The sequence below is a fragment of the Monodelphis domestica genome, chromosome 1 (assembly GCF_027887165.1).
Source record: "Monodelphis domestica isolate mMonDom1 chromosome 1, mMonDom1.pri, whole genome shotgun sequence".
Lineage (NCBI taxonomy): Eukaryota > Metazoa > Chordata > Mammalia > Didelphimorphia > Didelphidae > Monodelphis > Monodelphis domestica.
In genome coordinates, this window is record NC_077227.1 from 227,431,855 (window position 1) to 227,455,745 (window position 23,891).

At 36.9% G+C, this 23,891-nt stretch overlaps 1 protein-coding gene across 3 annotated transcripts in view; it reads left to right on the forward strand.

Moving 5' to 3' along the window:
- Positions 1-1,954: 1,954 nt before the first annotated feature.
- FAM181A (family with sequence similarity 181 member A) overlaps positions 1,955-23,891 on the forward strand; it is an 88,337-nt gene continuing 66,400 nt past the window's right edge. For 2 of the 3 annotated variants that reach the window (XM_056810510.1, XM_056810512.1), the window contains exon 1: positions 1,958-2,222. The gene's annotated coding sequence lies outside the window, so the exon portion shown is untranslated. Of the gene's footprint in view, positions 2,223-23,891 lie in introns of all 3 variants that reach the window. The other variant, XM_056810513.1, reaches the window with a different exon arrangement.

The following is a 23,891-nucleotide window of genomic DNA, read 5'->3' on the forward strand; positions in this document are numbered from 1 at the left end:
CCCCTCTTTGGACTTTATATTTCATGTGAAATTAAGGTGCTTGAATAATGGGTATCTAAGAACTCCATCAGTTCTAACGTTCTATGTTTTGTGTTCTAACACTCTTTTCTTGATGTACTCTTCTCCTTCTAATAGTCTATGTTCTATGTTCTTTGTTCTAAAGTCCCTTCCAGCCAGTGGAAGGACAGTATATATTTAACAACCAGCTGGGGATGGGGGTGGATAGTGAATATTTATCTTTAACATTTAGTGAATATTTATCTTTTATTATATTTAATAAATATTTAATTTATTATTAAAATAATATTGTATTTTGTTCCTCAATTACATGAAAAAACATTTTAACCTTCATTTTTTTTTTAAGTTTGAGTCAAATTTTCACCCTTCCTTAAATAGTAAACAATCTGGTATAGATTTTATAGGTGTAATAGTATAAAACATTTTTCTATACTCACCATTTTGTGAAAGACAACTTGAACAAACAAATGAAAAATGAAGAAATAAAGTGAAATATAGTAGGTTTTGGTCCGCATCCAGATGCCTTTGGGTCTTTTTCTGGAAGTAGTGGGCGTTTTCCTTCATAAGTCCTTGAGGATTATTTTGGATCATTGTATTGCTAAGGATAGCTATCATTCACAAATGCTGCTTATAAAATATTGCTGTTACTGTGCACAGTGTTTTCCTGGTTCTCATTTTACTTTGCATCAGGTCTTTCCAGGTTTTTCTGAAATCAGTCTTCTCAGCATTTCTGATGACACAGTAGTATTCCATCAAAATCATATGCCACAACTTGTTCAGCCATTCCCAAGCTGATGGACGTCCCCTCAATTTCCAATTCTTTACCATCAAAAAAGAGCTGCTATAAATATTTTTGTACAAATATATCCTTTCCCCCTTTAAAAAAACATCTTTGGGATTCAGACTCAGTAGTGGTATTCCTGGACCAAAGGAAATAAACAGTTTTAAAGACCTCTGGGCAGAGTTCCACATATCACTCTCCAAAATGGTTGGATCAGTTCACAACTCTACCAGCAGGGCACTTTTGACAAGACCTTTTTTTTTTTTTAAACCCTTACCTTCAATCTTAGAATCAATATGACAGAAGAGTGGTGAGGGCTAGACAGTAGAGTCAAGTGACTTGCTCAGGGTCACACTGCTAAGAAGTGATTGAGGTTAAATATGAACCCAGGGCCTACTGTCTCCAGGCCTGTTTTTCTGCACTTTTAGGTTTAATCGACATTATTAACATTTCCCCCTATCACTTAAAGTTTAAACAATTAAATGATTTGTAGTGTTAGTTGATTTCCAAAGTATAAATTATCACAATAATTTAACTATTTTAATGTTACTATTTTAACCAAAGTATATTACTAAATCATAATTTAAAATTAATTAAATTTAACTATCAGCTCTTGGGAGCTGGTTTGAACAAGTATGTTAGAAAATACTCCTGCTTACAGCCTTAATGTTCTAAATTCTATATTTAAAAGTTCTTTTCTCTAATTATCAATCTGACTTTGGTATTCTATATTCTCTGAGTCTAATGTTCTGTTTGACCCATAATTCCTAGCACATTATCAAAATGTAGCAATTATTTCATAAAAATATGACTTGACATCGGATTAAATGGAATGACTTGGGGAATGTGGGAAGCAGGGATGGTAAAGATATTGCTAGAGACTTTAAAAGAAAAACCAAGATGGGAAACAGGGGAAATTGAAGGAGAGAAGGTATCCCTCCGATTTGGGATTGGTGAGATCTGGCTGCTCTGTGATTGCCCTCCTGTCTTAGACCGACAGCCAATGGCACCTGCCTCATGCTGTCATGTGTAGTTATCTTCAAATGGATGGTCACTCATTCTGTCAGGGTCAGGGAGAGATTGGCTCCCAACCAGATAGGAGATAGAAGGAAAACAAAAATGTCCTCAATAAGGAAGCTAAAAATAGCTATCATGACTCATGACCTGAGATATAAATACCTTGTGGTCCTGGAAGAATGTTTATATTCAGTACAAGTTTAGCCCTTGGGTAGCAAGAGCCCCAGCCTTCCGGAAGATGTGCACCGGGTTAAGGAATGAGAGAAGTAAATGTCAGATTCCTCAGGTTTCTCCCTACACCATCGCTCTGGAGTTCTGTTCCTAGGCAAGATGTTTCCTTTAAAGAAGAAAGGAGACAACATGACTTTCCAGGATAGGTTAATTGTGGGTTTTACTGGAGGCAGGGGTAAGTACTAGATGACCACAGGGACTTCCCTTCTGGCTTAAGAAAGGGGGATTCTGGGATTCTGTGGTTTGTTCAGTCATCTTGAACAAATCTGTGCTTGCCTGAATACCGTGCATTTAATTTTTTAATGGCGCCCATCCAGAATGGGAGAGACCTGGCTTTTGAGAGGGTTACATGAGAAAAATCTGGAGAATTTACTGACTTGCAAGCTCAACACAAGGCAGCAGTGTGATGTGGCTGCCAGAAGAGCAATACCATCTTGAACTTACCCAATGTCCAGAGCAAGGGAGAGATATCTTGCCCTAATCATGCCACCTCTGGAATGTTGTGTTCATGTCTTGACACTGCATTTTATTTATTTTTTATTGACTAATTAAGAAATTTTTTCTATGGTTACATCATTCATGTTCTTTCCCTCCCTTCCTCCCACCTCCCTCCCATAAGCAACAATTCCACTGGGTTTTATATGTGTCATTGATCAAAACCTATTTCCATATTATTGATATTTGCACTAGGGTGATCATTTAGAGTCTTCATCCCCAATCATATCCCCATGAACCATGTGATTAAGCAGTTGCTTTCCTTCTGTGTTTCTGCTCCCACGGTTCTTTTTCTGTATGTGGATGGCATTTTTCACATAAGGCCCTCAGAAATGTTTTGGATCATTGCATTGTTGCTAGTAGAGGAAAGTCCATTACAATCAATTGTTGACACTGCATTTAAGAAGAAATATTAGCAAGCTGGATGATGGCAAGAGGTAGGAAAGCAAAATGAAATGACAGGAAATCATGCTGTATGAGGAATATTTTAGGAAACCATGCTCGTTTAGCCTGATGAAAAGAATTTTTTTTGAAGGGCAGAAAATGAGGAGGTATAATTTTCAGACCTTATAAAGTATTTTTTCTCTGATTCTGCAATGAGTTATCACATAATATGTGCTATAAGTATTTGTGTTTGCATCTTATCCCAAGACTAGATTGTAAGCTACATGAGAGGCAAGGACTATACTTTATTAAAACTGTCTTTCTCACCCAGTACTTATCACAGTGTTCTGTCCATAGCAGATATTTGTTGGATGGTCGATTGGATGATTGGATGGATGGATGGATGGATGGATGGATGGATGGATGGATGACTATCAGAAAGAAAGGTCTCTCATGTGAAAAAGACCTAGTCTTGTTTTATGACTTGGTTGTATAACTAATAGATTGACTTGTCTGGAGTGGAAGACCCCTAATGAAAAAGATTTGGAGAGGCTTAAATAGAGGGATTGGGAGTTTAGTTTTCAGGAAAGAGTCATTCATGAAGATTTATCATGCAGGCACATTCCCAAGCTTGGGATCAATAATATTTAGAGATTAAAGAGGCCTTAAAGATTATGTAGTCCAGAGATGCCAGGCTCGAAGGGCCTATGATCTACAAAACACCTGAGTTCCATCAGAGGCAAATTAAAATGCAATGGAAAATAAATAAAAATATAATTAAACATAGACAATGTTAATTTATGATTTTCTAAAGCAATATGAGGCACCCAGAGTTCTATTTCTATTCAAGTTTGATACCATTGATGTAGTTCGAACCCTAACATTATATACATTAGGATAAATGACTTGCCCAAGATCACATAGATAGGAGGGAGGAACTAGATTGAGCAGTAAATAGAGTGCTAGACCTTAAGTCAGGAAAACCTAAATTCAAATCCAGCCCCAGACACTTATAAACTGAGTAACTCTGAACAAGTTACTTAATCTTGTTTGCCTCAGTTTCCTCATCTGGGAAATGTATCTTTGCAAAGATAACCTCAAATAGGGTCACAGAGAGTCAGACACAACTAAAAACGACCAAACAGTAGCAACAATGTTGGATAAGCAGGTCACCAGGCATGGAATCAGAAAGATTCATCTTCCTGAATTTAAATCTGGCCTCAGACATTTACTAAGCTGTGGGTCCCTGGGCAAGTCATTTAACTTTGCTTCAGACTCTTCATTTGTGAAATGAGTCAGAAAAAAATTGGCAAACCACTATAGTGGTTTATAATGGTTTGCAAAAATAAAAAAACAATTATACTTAGAGTCAGACATGACTGGAAAATGGCTCAAGAACAATAACAACATAGATAGAAAGTAGTTTGCATCAATGCTACATAGAAACTTGCCTCTAAGGTGGTAACAGCAAAGCCTCTAAAACAGCTTCCCCCAAAACAATTAGTCCATAGAGAAGAAAAAAGAGTTTGTCTTAGAGTCAAAAAAATCTGGTTTCAAGTTCTGCCTCTGATACATATCAGTTGTATGGCAATAAGTTGTTACTAAACCCCTCAGTACTCTGGGCACCTTCCTAAGGTTACCAGATGCAGATGAATTGCTGATCTCCACTGAAGGGAAAGTTTCCATTACCAGAAATTCCCTACATCAATGGAATTACAGATTCAGATTTAAAAAAATCTTAGTTGATGTTAAGAAATGCATTGCCTGGGGGGAGTTGGGTAGCTCAGTGGATTGAGAGCCAGGCCTAGAGATGGGAGGTCCTGGGTTCAAATCTAGCCTCAGACACTTCCCAGCTGTGGGACTCTGGGCAAGTCACTTGACCCCCATTGCCTAGCCCTTACCACTCTTCTGCCTTGGAGCCAATACACAGTATTGACTCCACGACAGAAGGTAAGGGTTTAAAAAAAAAAAGGAATGCATTGCCAACACAGGAATCATATAAACACAATTATAAAACACTTTTCACACAAATAAAGTCAAATCTAAACAACTAGGAAAACATTAATTGCTCATGGGTAGGCTGAGCTAATATAATAAAAATGACAATTTGACCTAAATTCATTTATTTATTCAGTACCATACCTATCAAACTACCAAACAACTAGAAAACTAGAAAAAATAATAACAAATTTCATCTGAAAAAACAAAAGGTCAAGAATATCAAGGGAACTAATGAAAAAATGTGAAGGAAGGAGGCCTAGCAGTACCAGATCTCAAACTGTACTATAAAGCAGCAATCATCAGAACAATTTTGTACAGGCTAAGAAATAAAAGGGTAGATCAATGAAGCAGATTAGAAACAAAATAAACAAGATAAATGACCTGAGCAATCTAGTGTTTGATAAACCCAAAGATCCCAGCTTTAACTGGGAAAATTGGAAAACAGTATGGGAGGAGCTAGGTAGAGACCAATATCTCACATTCTATTCTTTTTTTTAAAAGACATTATATAGTAAAACTTTATTAACAGGAAGATATTAGCATTTAATTTTACTCACATTCTATTCTAAGATAAAGTCAAAATGGATATATGATTTAGATTTTAAAAAGAGTGATACCATAGCTATATTAGAGGAACACAGAATAACTTACATGGCAGATATTTGGGGAAGGGAAGAATATATGGCCAAACAATAGATAGAGCATATTAAAAGATCTAAGATGAATAACTCTGATTATATTAAATTAAAAAGCTTTTGTACAAACAAAACTAATGTTATCAAGATTAGAAGAGAAATAATAAACTGGGGAAAATATTTTATAACCAATTACTCTGATAAAAGTCTAACTTCTCAAATTTATAAAGAACTAAGTCAAATTTATAAGAATACAACCATTCCCAAATTAACAAATGGTCAAAGAATATAAATAAGCAATTTTCATATGAAGAAATCAAAGCTATCAATAATCATATGAAAAAATGTTCTAAAATCACTCTTGATTAGAGAAATCCAAGTTAAAAAACACAAGTGCCGATTCATACCTATCAGACTGGCCAATATGACAGTAGAGAAAAGTGGTAAATGTTGGAGGGGATGTGGCAAAACTGGGACACTAATGCATTGTTGATGGAGTTGTGAACTGATCCAACCATTCTGGGGGCTAATTTGGAACCATGCTCAAGCAGCTAAAAAAACTGTGTATACCTTCTGAGCCAGTAATACCATTTCTAGACCTGTATTCCAAGAGATAGTAAAAAAGGGGAAAGAACCTATTGGTACAAAATATATATATAGCTGTTTTTTTTTTTTTTTGGTGGCAAAAAATTGGAAATTGAAGGGATGTCCATCAATTGGGAAATTGATGAACAAAACAAGTACATGCAGAAAAAAAGCTGGAAAGATCTATATGAACTGATGCAGAATGAAATAAGCAGAACTGGGGGAACACTGGGCACAATGACAGCAATATCATATGATGATTATCTGTGAAAACGTGGCTGATCTCAGCAATACAAAGATTTCTCAGGGGAATGCTATCTACCACCAGAGAAAGAACTATTGGAGTTTGTCTTTTACCTCAGTGTATTTATGGTTTGATTTTGGGGGTTTGGTTATGTTTGACTTTGCTCTTACAATAATGACCAATATGGAAGTATGTTTTGCATGACAATGAAAACAAAATTGAAAGAAGAAAGAAATACAATGTCTAGGACAAAGAAGATCCTAGCCTTGTATTCTGGCCTGGTGAGACTTCTGGAGTACCTTGTTTTGTTCTGGCTATTACAGTTTAACATTAATAAACTATAGAGGTACTGAAGAGATATCAAAATTATAATTAATGCGGAATCAAGAGAAAGACTCAATTGTTCAATTTCATGATGAATTTAATTCAATCGTAAGTATTTATTAAATACCTACTTAATAAGGAAGGCACTGTGGATCAGCAGTAAAACTACCAAAAAAAAATCAAAATGACAGTTCTTGCTCTCAAGGAGCTTATATTTGACTACCAAATATGGTAAGTAAAGACAGCTAGTAGAGAGAAATGGGGAAGGAAAGGAGAATATTTTGGGGAATCAGGAGAGCTTCATAGAGTAAGGGACATCTAATCTGATCCTTGAAGAAAGAGGGTTTTGATAGGCATGGATGAGGAGGGTGGTCATTCCAAGGAAAGGGACAGTTTATGGGACTGCATGGAGATGAGTTTTGTTGTTCAGTTGTGTCTGACTCTTCATGATCCCACTTGGAGTTTTCTTAGCAAAGATATTGGAGTGATTGTCCATTTCCTTCTCCAGCTCATTTTACAAATGAGGAAACTGAGGTAAACAGGATTAAGAGACTTGCCCAGGGTCACATAGCTAGTAAATATCTATGGCCAGATTTGAATTCAGAAAGATGAATCTTCCTGATTCCAGACCCAGGATCTATCCATGCATCTCCTAGCTTTCCATGAAGATGGGAGAGAATGTCAAATATAACGAACAACTGATCATGTAGTTTGACTGAAACAGAGTTAATGAAGTGGGCTAGTATGCAATAAAGCCAGAAAGGTAGGTAGGAGACAGATTTTAAAGGCCCTCAAATGATAGTCTAAGGAATTTGTATTTTATGCTTGAGGCAATAGGCAGGCACTACAGGTTTTTACTGGTTGAAGGTAAAGTGACTTACCCAAGGTCATACAACTAGCCTGTCCAGGATGGGAACATAGGATCCTGGATTTCAATTCTGCTGCTCTTTCCATTGCACTGAATATTTTTATATTTTTAAATTTCATATTATTTTTAAATTTAAATTACTTCAAAATAATTAAAATATTTTAAATGTTTATTTTCTGGGGATTAAATTATCCAGGTGGAGAATAGTTTAGAAAAAGTCATCAGGAAGTATTCATTTTAAGTCAATGAAATTGCTGAGGAATAAGACATTGATGTTAAGTTTAGAGTTAGAAAGTTTCAATTCACATTCTTCTATCTTCCTGTACACACTTCCTGTGTGTACTTGGACAATTGCCTTAAGTTTGCTGGATCTCAGTTTTTCCATCTGTAAAATGAAGGGATTGGGTAAAATGACAATTACCTAATTTCCTCTTTCCCACTATCATTCCTTTAATAAAAATATTTCTATTATAAATAGGAAAAATCACAAATATGAATGCTAGACAAAATGAATATTTATCACTTACATAGAGGCATTTCTGTCTTAAAGCAAGGTTTTTCAAAGAGAAGCCGGCTCAGATTCCTTGGGGACTTTAGGTGTGGGGCTGAGCTCTAGATGTTTCTGTGAACTTTCTCATTTCCTAATTTTCATGTTTTAAATTTGTGTGAGGAGATTATTTCTGAATCCAGCTCTTTTCCCATCTAGCTTTTGTCTCTTCGCTTCATACTGGATTCCTACCTCTGACTGCTTCTTTCCTGATGAAATTTACTTTTGGCTTAGGTGCTATACAAGCTATTGCTTTTTTGCTCCTTCAGTGCAATGCAGTGCAATTTAGTAATCAATCCATTGGCAAGGATTTATTAATGCCACATGCTGCTAAACAATGGGGATACAAAAGCAAAACTGGAAAAAATCCCTGCCCTCCAAGACTTTACATCCTAGAGGGAGTTAACTTGTATGCATATAACTATATGTAAAATAGAGACAAAATACATATACGGCAATGTACTGTGTTTAGAGTGCCAGGTCTGATCTCAGGAAGACTCATCTTCCTGAGTTCAAATCTGGCTTCAGAAACCTACTAACTGTGTGACCTTGGGCAAGTCATTTAACCCTGTTTGTCTCAGTTTCCTCGTCTGTAAAATGAGCTGGAGAAGGAAATGGCAAAAAACATCAATATCTTTGCCAAGAAAACCCCAAATGGGGTCACAAAGAGTTGGACATAATTAAAAAATGTCTGAACAACAATTTTCCTGGGAGTTGGGGAGGAAGAAGAGACACAAGCAGCTTGGGATGGGAGAGGGGTGGATTAGGAAAGGCCTTATATAGGAAGTAGTATCTGAGCTGAGAGCCTAGAAAGAAAGTAGGGATTGATTCTAAAAGATTGAAAGGAAGAAGGATTACATTTCAGGCACAACAAAGTCTGAGCAAATGCATAAAGATGGTAGATGAAATAGCATGTGAAAGGAATAGTATGAAGCCTGGTTTGGAGGGATTGTCGACTGTATAGAGGGAAGCAATGTGTAATAAGATTGTAAGATGTGTTGTGAATGCCTTTAAATGCCAAACAGGAGAGTTGGAATTTGATCCTAAAAAGGAGAGGGAGCCACCAGAATTAAAGGAGTATGGTATGGTAAAATCTTCACTTTAAGAATATCATTTGGGTAGCTGTGGATGGAGTACCAGTGCTGGAGTCAGAAGGATCTGAGTTCAAATCTGACCTGAGACACTAGCTATGTGACCATGGGCAGGTTACTTCACCCTGCTTGCCTCAGTTTTCTCATCCGTAAAATGAGCTGGAGAAGGAAATGGCAAACCACTCTAGTGTCTCTGCCAAGAATGGAGTCATGGAGAGTCAGATGTGACTAATCGACTGAGCAACAATTAAAACAACAGAGAAGAAAGAGACTGAAGGCAAGAAAGGCAATTATAAGGGTATTGTAATGGCTTTCTGTTAAGATGTCAACATGAAAGGCACTGGAGGATCTTAGCTCTCTCACAAACACTCTGGCAAAGTTCTAAACATTCCAGGAAGAATAATGATAAAGAAAAGTGAAGAGGCATTGCAATAAGGTTCTCCATCTAATCCAGTACTGCAAAAGAGGCTGCTAGAAACTTGCAGGTATTCTGAAAAGAGACAAAATAGGGGAGAAGAAAATTGCAGTTAGGGCTCAAAGATGGCAAGATCTCAGCCCTGATCTATTGGAGCAATGGAGAATAGAGTCTACACCCCCATGCCCACTGCATAGGAGATAGGGCCAGGCAGTGTATAGGGTCTGAAGTCAATGTCCCTTCAACTTGTAGGGGAGCCAAAGCCAATGACAGGATTACTGCAGGACCTGGGTGGTCTTCCCTGGAGCCAAGACCAAAAATAAGGCCAATACCAGAACCACAGTGGGAGAAATATCCACCCAGATATAGTCCCAGAAGCCAAAGATTTTGGAAGAATTTGGCCTAATCCTCGGCCCTCAAAACAGAATAATAGTGGCAGTGTCACCCAGACTACAGAGGAGAACTGGACCAAACAAGACCTGACCACTTCAAGACTGAGGAAGGGAATGGAGAACACTTCTAGCAAAACTCCAAATCCAGAAACTGAGACTGAAGATATGAGTAAACTGAAGAAATTACCAAATATAATGACAAAATGCTGTGGATCAACACAAGTACATAAGATAAACCCAAAAGAAGAGAGTAAGAAGTAGAGAAGAACCTCAGAGAAAAGAATGAGTTGGTCACAAAGACACTAAGGATGTCTACAAGAAATGAAGCAAGAGATTTTTTTAAATGAAATATAAGTAAAAACAGTGCTGACATGGAAACAATTAGAAGGAAAATAAATAGTTCAGAATAGAAGTTGGAAAATCTTATGCAAATGGTTCAAACAGAATTCACAGATCCCATGAAAAAATAAAAAATACTAGAATAAAATCAAACGATTTTAAAAATGTGAATAGAATAAAAAATGTTATATTAAAAATAACTGTCTGGAAAGCAAATTAAACAGAGATCATTTAAGAACCATTGGACTCCATAACTAAATAAACAAACAAAAAATCCTGGATGCCATATTTTAAGATATTGTACCAGAAAGATACCCAGATCTATTCTTCTTATTATTATTATTATTATTAGAGGGTAACATGAAAATATATAAAGAATCAACTGATTATTGCCTGAAACTGCACATTGAAAACCTCCATGAACAGTATTGCCAAAATATGGGGCTCCAAAGACAAAGAAAAAAATACCAACAGCAATCAGAAAGAATATAAATAAGAAAGAATCACAGTCAAGACCACACAATATTCTGCCACAACTACTGTAAAGAAGAGAAAATTCTGAAATATAGTATTCTAAAAGAAAAAGAGAAAAGTCTATATCCCCAAATAATGTACTCTGCCAAAAAAAATGAATATAATCCTTATAGAAGAAGGGGAGAATGGACTTTTAATGGGACTTTGGATTTTGCAATATTTCTGATGAACTATAAGTATATTGAAATAGAAATTGAATTTAAGAGCTAGGTAGAGACTTTGAAATACAAACACAGGAGACAAGAGAAACCAAGAACACATACAAGCAATTTGAAGGGAGCAAATTATATTAAAATGGATATGGGGAAGGAGAGACAAATATAGTTTTAGAATTCTTTCTTCTAGGACTAAAGAAAAATAAAATAAAATAAGCTGAGGGTCTAGAGATGGTTTTCTTCCATATTATAGGCTTTTAAAGGGCAATTAAAAAGAGAGAGAGAAAATGAATACACTGAGAAAGGAATGAGGAAGAAGAGAGGATACTTATTACTTTAACATAATTAAAAGTATGTAAGAAGAATATAAAAGCATGGAGGCAGGGGAAGGGAGAAAGAAAATCACCTGAACCTTTCTCATCAGGAGAGCAAATGCAGAAATTGTGATTTTCAAACAAGGCACCATACAAATAGAAATTGGAGACGGGCAGAGACAGAAACAGTCAGACAGACAGACAGAGAAGAGAAGGAAGCTGGAAGCTACATTATGTTTTTGGGCAAGTAGGTGGCACAGTGGATAGAGTGCCAAGAGTTAGGGAAACCTGATTTCAAATTCAGTCTCAAACATTTACCAGCTCTGTGAACCTGGGCAAGTCATTTAACCCTATTTGCCTCAGTTTTAAGATGAGCTGGAGAAGGAACTGGATATAGGAAAAGATATACTCCAATATCTTTGCCAAGAAAACCCCAAATGAGGACATGAAGAGTCAGACATGACTAATTAATTAAATAATAACATTATGTATTTAAAGGCATGATAGATAATGAAATACTATCAATATTATATATTCACCTAAAAGCATAGCATTTAAGTTCTTACTTAATTGACAAAAAAAGCTAATACAATTACAAAGTGAAATAGGCAATAAAATTATAATAGTAGGAATACTCAGTGGACCCTTTTCAGAACTAGAAAAATCTAACAAAAATACAATAAAAATGTTAAATACCTGAATAGAATTTTAGAAAAATTAGTTATTCTACAAATACATAAAAATATAAGTATTAAATAAATACTTTATTCTTACCACCTGCTTCTGCCTTTGGTCTTATTCATGTGCTGCTAAAGCACTAGTGAAACAGAAAACTATACTTACTGGGTCCACTATAATTTTAAATTACATAATCTCAAATGGTCCCTCATTGCAGCTATGCAATTTTTTTGCCTACCTAATTGATTCACTATCCCATTCATCACAATGGCTTTTCCAAATATTACATATAAACATACACATATAAATATATAAACAGATATGCACATGTATTAATATAGAGCTTTAGATACAAAATTAAAGTATGTAATAGAGTACATATTTATTTATATTTATTATATACAGCTTTGAATAAGTGTTGTCAATTTATTTATATGAAATTCCTTAGCTATAAAAAATGTCCATGCTCACTGATGATTTTTTTTTAGTTCAAAATAACTATCTTTTAAGAGTATAATGACAAATAGCTAAGTAGCTCAGTGGGTAGAGAGTCATACCTGGAGATGGGAGGTCCTGATTGTAAATCTGGCCTCAGATACTTCCTAGCTATGTGACTCTAGGCAAGTCACCAATTTGCCATTATTGTTCTTCTCCCTTAGAATCAATACGTAGTGTTAATTCTAAGACAAAAGGTAAGGATAAAGCAAGAGTATATTGAAATAGTCCAGATTAAGGACAATGAAAATCTTAACCAGGGTAGTAATTGTGAGAAAGGAGAAAAGATATATTATAGTCTTGGCAACTGAATGAATATATGAGGTGAAGGAAATCAAAGAGCATTTATTAAATGCCTACTGTATACAAAGCTCTATGCTATGCATTTGGATTACAAAGTCTTGAAATTGTCACCTCCCCAGATCTATCCCATTTCCCTCAGTATAGGATTCCTGGCTGTGGCTCCTGGCAGATCTTCCCCTTGGCCCCTTTCCTGGCCAAGACCAAGGGGAACAGTACAGTCTTTTTGAGAACTTAGGAAATGACTTGATTCATCATTTCCTGCTTAGTTCATTCTTGGCAGGTAGCTAAAGAATCTAAAATATGTAATGAAATTATGACGAGACCTCCTCTAAAACTGGGCAAAGACTACCATTTTTTATCTGATACAACCTCAGCAAATGTTGATTGTTGGCAAATGGAAAAGGTTGATCTGCCTATCACCTGAACTCTCAACCATTCATTCAACAAACATTTATCAGGTGCCTACTAAGTAAGTGCAAGGTACTAGGACATAGAGTGAAGATAAATACATTTCCTGTCCTCAAAGATTTTACATTCTGTTAGGGAAGAAGTTTGTACCCATATAGATAAATACAAAATCTAAAAGGAGATTCTGGATGAATTCTACAACTTTTATATTTCATCTAGGTTGCCTCCTTAATAGACCTCTGCTGTGCAGTTCCTCAACATTCTATATCCCAACCAGATAACTACTGATGGGGGGTGGTAATGAGTGTTTGAACCAAGATTACCCTAAAGGAAAGCCATGCCTCTGTTTAGCCCATGGGTCTTTTCTTCTCCTGATTCCTAGCAGAACATAGTTAATAGGGAAAAGCTGACATTAATTACTATGTGAAATATGCAGGAAAATCATCAACAAGGTTCTTATAGAATGAGAAGGAATGGCAGAGGAATGTAAGTCCAGCCCCAAAACCTTTTGGCATAGAACTTTCTTCTCATTAATGGTGATCAACACTCCATTCCTATGTAAGAGACAAGGGGAGTTCCATGCCAAAGGGCTTTGGGACTTGGGTAACAGGAATAAAAATCCACCAAATTGGACAAAGCATGAGACAAAGAGTGATGAAAGACGTCTTCAGTTGGAAGATCAGGCTGCTGTGGATAATGAAAAATATGAGAAATCCAAAGGAAACATCAGTTTTGCAAATGGACAGGGTAGAGGTGGCCAAAGGTGTTTACTAGAAATTATTAGAAATTATGGTTGTTTCTATCAGGTATGTCTATGGGTGAGAAGCACAAGTTTGGGGAACATTAAGTCATATTCAATGAACTGAGCAAGCTGGAGTATGCCTGAATGTCATATGCATTTTTGTCCAGTCACCATGTAACATGTTATTATGGATAGTCATGTCATGGACTTGAGGACACTGAATGCCAGGCTTTTCCAAGTTCTACCCAAGAGAATAAAAAAAGATTTGGTTCAAAAAATGTGGTCAAAGGGAGCAGCTGGGTAGCTCAGTGGATTGAGAGCCAGGCCTAGAGACAGGAGGTCCTAGGTTCAAATCTGGCCTCAGACACTTCCCAGCTGTTTTGACTATGGGCAAGTCACTTAACCCCCATTGCCTAGCCCTTACCACTCTTCTGCCTTGGAGCCAATTATTGATTCCAAGATGGAAGGCAAGGGTTTAAAAAAAAAGTGTGGTCAAAGATACAAAGATCACTGATACTATAACAAAGAGTCATCCTGCTTGGTCTTTTGACATATTTTGTGCTTAAGCCATCAGGCAACTTGCAGAACAATTGAATGCAGTGCTTTCCTCAGGGACACTCACAAATCTCATCGAATCACTACTGCAGACACACAGGGAAATCTAGCGAGGTAACCAGACTCCCCAGAGATGCCATGCTATGCCAGTGAGTTCTCCCTGGGCTCTCTTTCACTCTCTCTCAACAAAATAGCATCCTCTGCAGTTGCAATATACGATCTGGCATTTCTCTACTTTTGTAAATTGACTATGAGTCACAATGGAGCCAGGGAGAGAGAGAGAGAGAGGCTGGTGCCTTCCTTCAGGATACAGGCAGGAACAACTATCTCCTTCTCGCTCTCACAAATCAACTGCCTTGCCTCCCCGATTCTTGTAGCAGGATAATTGTCAAAAGCGGGGAAAACCCACCCTTTCCCAAGGTCAAATGAGCCTTGACCAAGCTCTTCTGGAGAAGAAAAAGTCAAGAATGAATCAAAGTGACAAATTTCACATCACTATGAGCTGCCCATTTCCAAGGGGGTTTCTGGGTGCTCTTTGTAAGCTGACCTCAGATCTCCTCACTCAACTGAAACTACTCTGTCCAATGATACCAATGATTACCTAATTCCCAAATTTGGCGGCTGTTCCCATCCTTCTCATTCTCTCAACAGTACTGGGTGCTCTTGAACATGCTCTCCTCCTTTGTCTCCTCTCTGGGTTTCCATTCTACCTGTCTGATCTAGCCTTCTCAATCACCTAAGAATGTAAAACAAATCCATCCCCCAGTTTGGTGTACTGCAAAAAATTCTGGGCATTCTTTTCTCTCTACATTTTCCTGATGACCTAATCAACTCTACGGGGTTCAGTAAGAGAATACAACACCAGATTTGGAGTCAGAACTTGAATCTGAACCCTAAAATCTTTGGTGTAAAGGGGGAAAGAGGCTAGAAGATGCCGAGGGACAGAGTTGGTATTAAAATAAGTAGGAAATTCCTGACAAAGCTGTCCAAAAAGAGTTGCTTCAGGAAGGAATGAGGACTATCCCTGGATTTCTTCTAAGGGAAACTAGATGAATACCTATCAGGGATTCTGTTTGGGAGTGTTCCCTTAATTAAAGATTGAACTAGATGACCTCCAAGTTCTCATTCATCTAAAGATTCTATGGATCTTCCTATTCTAATATGGTTCATAGCAATAGATTATAAATCAATTCAGTCATTTGTTATAATGATCCAGCCAATAAGGAAAGGATTCAGAGCCACTATGCCCCAGAATTCTTTACACGATCTGCTAGCTATATTTTACTTTGTCAGAGTTCAATCATTCAATCATGTCTGACTCTTCATGACTGTCAATCATAGCATACCAACTCTTTCAGGATTTTCTTGGCAAAGATACTGGCATAGTTTACCACTTCCTTCTCTGGCTCATTTTACAGATAAGGAAATTGAGGCAAACAATATTAAATATCTTGCTCAGGATCACACAACTAAGAAGTACCTAAGGCCAGATTTGTTCTCAGGTCTTCCTAACTCCAAGATCAGGGCTTTATCCACTGAGCCATCTTGCTGTCCCATATCTTACTTACTTTAGCAATAATATGAATTATTAAGCCTTTTCCTCCTCCAAATACTTTAAACAATTATCTTTTCCTAAGATGACAAACAAAGACTTCAGCCATCTCTGAGAGCAAGGACCTTTTTTTGGCTGTCCTTTCTTTGGTGCCAGACAAATAGTACATGTTCAATAAATGCTAATTAACTGACTAGCTAAGCAAGTTAAACATTATAAGGACTACTCCAACTTGAAATTCTATGATTAAAGTTCTTTAATTTCACAGTATCTACAGCATCATGTTCCTTCAATCTTGGTTCAAATTTACCCTCTTTCACTTCTGAGTAGTGTGACCCAGGACAGTTTACTTATTCTCTCTAAGACTCGGTTTTCTCACCTATAAAATGAAACAAATGGACTAGACAACTTCTGAGGTTCCCTCCAGGCCCAAATCTACAATCTATGATGCAAGAAAAATTTTCAAAATAACCCTGATATAGTAGAGTAAACATGGTATAGTTAAAAGAACATTGGACCTGGGTTGGAATCCCATATCTAAAACTGTCTAGCTATGTGACAACAGATAATTCATTTAACCTCCATGCTACTCAGTTTCCACAGGTAAATGAAGATTTTAGCACTTATAAATGTTGTTATAAAAATGCAATTAAAAAAAGATAGCTAAATGGCTCAGTGGATAGAGATCCAGCCCTGGAGAAGGGAAGTCCTGGATTCAAATATGACTTTAAATACTACCTAGTTGTGTGACTCTAGGCAAGTCACTTAACCCCCATTGCCTAGCCTTTACCACTCTTCTGCCTTGGAACCAATACATAGTATTGATTCTAAAGTGGAAGGTAAGGGTTTTTAAAAAATCAATTAATTATCATTTTTGGTACTTGAATATTTGCTGGGCTCCACAATGTGCTGAGTACTATGCACAGTCATGACACTATGGAAGCCAATGGAAGAGTAAGAATTTCATGGATAGTCATATCATTCCTTTCTCAGTTCTGTTTCTAAATCCCCCACTTCAACACCATGTTTTCTTACCCTGTAATATCTAACCACCCTTATGGGCTTCTTAAACTCAAACATCCTCCTCTAACCTACTCCACTCCCTTCTCCCATTGATGAGTTCTTTCTGGAGTCTCCATTTTATGGGTCTTTTCCCATTGCTCAGCCTGCTTTGTTCCTGGCTTCCAGATTTCAAGACTATATTCCAAACTGAGGGCCTTCCCTTCTGTACAAACATGCTGTCTAGATACTTTTTTGTGTGTTTTCTATTGCTGGTAGAATGTAAGTTCTTAAGGGAAACAGCTATCTTTCTTTTTGTTTTATTTTTATCACAGAAGCTCCACACAGTACCTGATAAATAATAAATATCTTCCTTCCTTTCCTCCGTTCCTTCCTCCCTCCCTTCCTTCTTTCCATCCTCCTTTCCTCCCTTTTTTCCTCCCTCCCTCCTTCCTTCTTCCTTTCTTCCTTCTTTCCTTTCTTCCTTCTTTCTTTCTTTCCTTCTTTCCTTCCTTAAAAATATATAGGATGGATAGCACCTGGAATAACTACAATTGCCTCCAAAGAATGTACAGTTTGTCCTACCTGCCAGGCCTTTAATCAACATGCTTTTCATGGAAAAGCCTTTGGTGGATGTCCTCTCACACACCATTTGAACACTTACAAATTGATTTTATCTCTATGCCAAAATCTGGACCGTATAAGCTTTGTTTGACCATAGTTGATCAGCTGATCAAGTGGCCTGAAGCATTTCCTACTGCTCAGGCCATATCTGCTTTTGTAACCAAAATTCTTTTGAAAGAAATTATTTCTCCTTTTGGCCTATCAGCACAAATTGATTTAGATAGAGGAACTCATTTTACAGATTTGGTCTTATTACAAATTTATTCATGTTTGGGAATAACTCCTAAATTTCATACACCATAATATCCCCAAACCTTCAACCAAGTTGAAAGAATGAATAAAGAACTTAAAACTGTAATTGGAAAAGTGTGCCTGGAGACCTATTTAAAATGGCCCAAAATTCTACCTCTGGCCCTATTTTATCTCAAAAGCAGACCCAGAGGTAATTTATACATCTCAATATTTGAGATGCTATTTGGACATCCACCTATTCAGGCACAAGCATTTACCCCTACCTATACATCATTGTTAGGAGGGGATACAACCATTGCCACATATATCAGACAATTACAAACTAAATTGCTAGAACTCCATAACTCTGGAGCTGCTGTGCAGGCAGGCCCCATAGATTTCTTGCTTCATGATTTAAACTTCAGTGATAGTGTCTACATAAAGAATTTCAAATGTGCTGGGTAGACTGAACCTGATTATGATGAATCTTTCCAAGTCCTATTGTCTAAACTAACAGTAATTAAAATTGGGGAGAGGGACTCATGGATTCATTGTAGCCATGTTAAATGACTACCTTCTGTTGATAATGAATAATTATCTATATTGATTTTATTTGACTATTGATTGTGATAAGACTTCCCTATTGCTGAATCTATTATTTTGTTGCACTGTATTTGATCCTTCTACTTGAATAAATTGCTCTTATAGAACAATACATATATTACCTCAAAAAAAAAAAACCTTCACGTTTCTATATTCACAGCGGAACTGATCCAACCATTTTGGAAAACACTCTAGATATATTCCCCCAAAGTTATAAAACTGTATAAATCCTTTGCCCATCAATACCACTATTAGGTTTCTTTCCTAAGGTGATCAGAGGAAAGAGAAAAGAATCTCTATATTCTAAATATTTATAGCAGCCCTTTTTGTGGTAGTGTTAAAGGGAATTTATCTCTCCCTCTGTCTCTTTAATAGGCAGTAACCCACAGATTTTCTAAGAGTTAACAGAGAGCTGAAGATTCCATTACCTAGGAGAAGAGAAAGTATATAAGATAGAGACAGTTAAGAGAGGGACTTCTTTTTCTCTAGTTTCCTAGAAAGGAGGAGGTCTGAGTCAGTCTCTCTCAGTCAAGAGGGACTGACAGTTGACTATTGACAATTGAGATAGAGGTGATTAAAGTTTATTGATTAGTTTAGGTAGGTAGTTAGTGAATATAATTTAGATAGTCCGTGTGGAGAAGTTAGGCTTGCACTGTTAGGCAGAAGAACCTGCCTGCGAAAGCAGTTAGATTAGGGTTTTTTAGAAAATTTTGTTAGGATTAGGATTTTAGGTATAGTGATAAGATATTAGAGTAATAATCTCACTTTCCTCCTTACTATTTTCTAATTGAACTTCTTCCCAGAATAAACTAAGTGTTTTGTGTTTTATCAAACTGCTCTCCTCTCTTTTGTCTAACTCCTACCAAAAATTTAACCCTTAACAACAACAAATAATTGGAAACTGAGAGGATACCCATCTATTGGGGAATGGCTGAACAAGTTGTAGCATATGATTGTGATAGAATATTCCCACACTGTAAGAAATGATGAGCAGGTTAAATTTTTTTTCAAAAAAATGGAAAGACCTACATTAAATTATGAAGAATGAAATGATCAGAACCAAGAGAATAGCAACAGAAATAGTTTGCAGACTAACCTGTATATATCTTCCTCCAGACAAAAAAAAACAATTAATAGAAACAAGCAAAACAGAGTTTAACATATCCAATGATGGCTTCTCTAAAGGGGAGGGGAAGAAGGGAGGGAGATACCTGGGAACTTAAATGCAACAAACAAATAAAAGAATAACATTTTTAAATATTATATTTACAATGCCTTCTTTATAACAACCCTGTGAAATACATAGTTGTTGAATCATTTCAGTCAGGTCTGACTCTTCAAGACCCCATTTGGGATTTTCTTGGCTAAGACAGTGGAGTGGTTTTGCCATTTCCTTCTCCAACTTATTTTCCAGAGGAGGAAACTAAAGCAAAAAGGGTTAAGTGGCATATTCAGGATTAAAATTCAGGTCTTCCTGTCTCCAGGCCTAGCTCTCTATCCACTGGTCACATACCTGCCTAATAGGAAATAATAGGAAATAATACAAGTACAATGGTCTTTCCTTACAAATGAAGAAACCAAGGCATAGAGTCAAAGTTATTTGTCCAGCTTAACTCTGCCAATAAGTGACAGGAATTTAAAATTCCAATGGCCTCTGACAGTAACTCTCTAAGACAGATGAGTTGCTGACCGGAATGGGAATACACCAAGGATTCCCTAAACTGATGAGATTGCAGGTCTTAGACCGAAAGAAAATAACATTTCATGAGATTCTTTAAAGCTGTTCTATGAAGACATAGAAGAAAAGTCATCTAGCCTGTATCAAGTGTTCATCAATTATAATTTGCCTCCTAAATCTGTCTCTCCACTTCATATCCATGGAGAGACACAAATAAATAGGGTGCTCACTTAAGATCTCTGCTCTCCAGGAACCCAAAGATGAACCACTCATTCCTGGGGCCCCTTACCAGAAATGTCAATTTCTGTGGGAGCAACCTCAGTTCACACAGTCTGTCTGGAAGGGGAGGATTTCAAGTGTTGCTGGCAGGGAAATCACAGCTTATCTCAGTCCTTCAAGCATTCCTCTTGAGGAACTCATCATGTTCTCTCAATAATCCCTAAAGTGAAGTGACAGAGACAAGTGGTCAGGTCAGATTGCAAAAACACAAAACATAAGAGTTGGAAGGGGCCACAGGAACTATTTAGTCTAATCCTTATGATGTTCTTGCTCTTTATCTCTGAATTCTGGTGTCCCTAGCTTCCTCCAGGTTTCAGCTAAAATCTCTTCTTCAGGAGTCCTTCCTGATCCCTCTTAATGCTATGCTAGTATCATCCCTCTAGTGATTATATCCTATTCATCCTATATATGCCTTGTCTGTACATATTTGTTTGCTTGTTATTTTCCTCCATTAGACTGTGACCTTAAGGACAGAAACTGTCTTTTTTTTTGGCTTCTTTTTGTATCTTTTGCACTTAGCATAGTACCTGGTACTTAGTAGGCACTTAATAAATGTTTATCATTTGACTGATTTTAGATTGTGAGCCCTCAAGATTAGGACTCTCTTTTGCCTTTTTTTTTCTGTATCCACAGCACTTAGCACAGTGCTAAGTATACAGTAGGAACTTAATAGATGTTCATTGATTGACAGATTTTTAGATTGTGAGCCCTTGAGATTAGGACTGATTTTTGCCTTTTTTCTGTATCCACAACCCTTAGTACAGTGCATGGTATATAGTAGGCATTTAATAAATATCCACTAACTGCCCGAATAGTTGGATTAATGTCCCAAGTCTTTGCCAGGTACCCTTCAAAAGCAAAAATTGGTTGATGATAGAAGAGAGCATCACTCCCAAGTGGAGAATCTTATTATCTGAATGACTCTCTCTGGTTCTCTTCCTTGATTTTGTGCACTCCCACGCTCACTATCCTTATCTCCAGCATAGACTTTTTAAATTACAGAATTGTAGAGCAAGAAGGAACCTTAGAAATTATCTAGTCCAACTTCCTCATTTTATAATAAAAGAAACTGAGGTTCTGAGGCAGCCAGTTTGTTAGCAAATAGCTGAAGTACATAAGTGATAGAGCCAGGATTTGAACTGATGTCTCCTAGACCTGGTCCGATATGTTTTTCACTTAATTATTCAGCTTCTGGGAGTGAATGGACACCACTAGTTGTCCTATACACAACAGTGAGCTCATTTAGAGGGCAGTATTTCATCATTGTAAACAGTTTGTCTATTGTCCTTTATTTATGATTCTGAAAAAGCATTATCTTGGCCATCATGTTAAGATTATGTTTTATTAACCCAGGAGTGAAATAATCTTCCCGGTCACTGCATTAGATGCCAAGTAAAAACATTGACAACAATGGAATGGAAGGCATTTTTTTCAGCATTAATTCTTCTTGGAGTATGGCAATTGTCTCCATATTTTATTAACTTTCCTTTCTATTTTTATTCTATTAGACATGATAGAAACATGCCTCTCCTTGGCATTTAAGGACTCAAAGTGACTCAGAGACATCCAAAGTAAAGAAAGAGAAAAAATAAAGATGAAAGGATATTTCTCAGGACCAGCTGCCCAGCTGGCACAGAATAGAAAGGAGCCTTCCTTCTCAAAAGCTCCAGCCTTTAAAATACAGAATCTTGGAGTTGGGAGGGATCTGAAAGGTCTTAAAAACATAGGACCATATATTTAGAACTGGCGAGCACATTCCAGATCATCTAGAGAAGCAGAGGCCAAGGGAAGTGACTTGTCCAGGGCTGGCCAATAAATTAGTGGTGGAGTCAAGATTTGAACTCTTCTCTTTATTCAGGGCTTTCCCCTGCTATATCTTCTCTATCTTGAAGAAAGAGCCCTCTGTATAGCATTTCCAATAGCTAATCATAAAGTCTTTGTTAGAATTCCTCCAGTAATGGAGAATTCTATCTTAAAAAAAAAAAACAACTTTATTGTCCTTCTAAGAATTGATACTAAGAATTGACTCAAAGGCAGAAAAATAGTAAGGACTGGGCAATGGGGGTGAAGTGACTTTCCCAGGGTCACACAGTTAGGAAGTGTTTGAGGCCAAATTTGAACCTAGGACCTACTATCTCCAGGTCTGGCTCTCTATCCACTGTACTACCTACCTGTTCTAAGAATTCTATCTTGATCATCTCTTCCACTTTGGAAAACGTTTAGGAATTTTTTTTCCATATATGAATGAGGTTTGATGGAATCAATCAAGTTCCTCTCCAACTGAAGTAATTAACAAAATGCTTTGCCTTGATATCAATATCTGGAGAGAACACACATCTATCTGGTCAATCATTTCATCAATCAATTTGTCAATCAAAGGGTATTGAATGAAGTATAAACAACCCAGTCAAGTTGGGGAGGAATTGCATGCTACTCTTCATCAGATGAAATGAAATAAGGGTAAACCAGAAGGATATTAGAATTGATGAGAAGACTGAGTCACTTTGTAGATCTTATGCAAAATAGGAAACCAGTTTGGATTCCATCATTCCTATGATGATCCAGGATGGAATAGTTCTGAAAGAGGAGGGTGGGAAGAGAAGAGCCTCTCTCACCTCATCTTTTGAACAAAGGAAAACCTTGCAAATTTTGAAAGATACAGACTTCTCATCAGAGTCCAAAAAATATCAGCAGCTGATGTCAGTTTTAGCACTGGGCACTAATGATAAGTTATGTACACTAAGGAAAAGGAATTCAGAACTTTATATGTCAAGTCAAGTCAAAAACCATTTATTAAGCTACTGCTATGTGCCAGGTACTGAACTTGGTGCTAGGGATTCAAAGAAAGGTAAAATTAGACCCTGCCCTCAAAGAACTTACAAGTTAATGGGGAAGGGCAGTTAGGTAGCTCCATGGATAGAGAGCCAGGCCTGGAGATGGGAGGACCTGGATTCAAATTTGGCTTCAGAAACTTCCTAGCTGTGTGACCCTGGGCAAGTACATCCCAATTATCTAGCCCTTACCACTCTTCTGCCTTGAAACCAATACTTACTAGGAATTTTAAAACAGAAGGGAAGGATTTTTTAAAAAACAATTTAATGGTGGACACAACATGCAAATAACCACGTACTAAAAATATATAGATATGTGGATACAGATAGATACAGAGATGATAAATTGGAGGTAATCAAAGCATGTGATTTTTCACTTTATGGTTTTATTTGGGGGTTTTGGTTTTATATGAATATTCTCTTATTACAATGAACAATATGAAAGTATGTTTTGCATGATAATGCATGTATAACCCAGAAAATATGTTAAAATTTTGAAAATTGTTATTACATGTAATTGGGGGAAAAAGAAGAAAGAAAGAA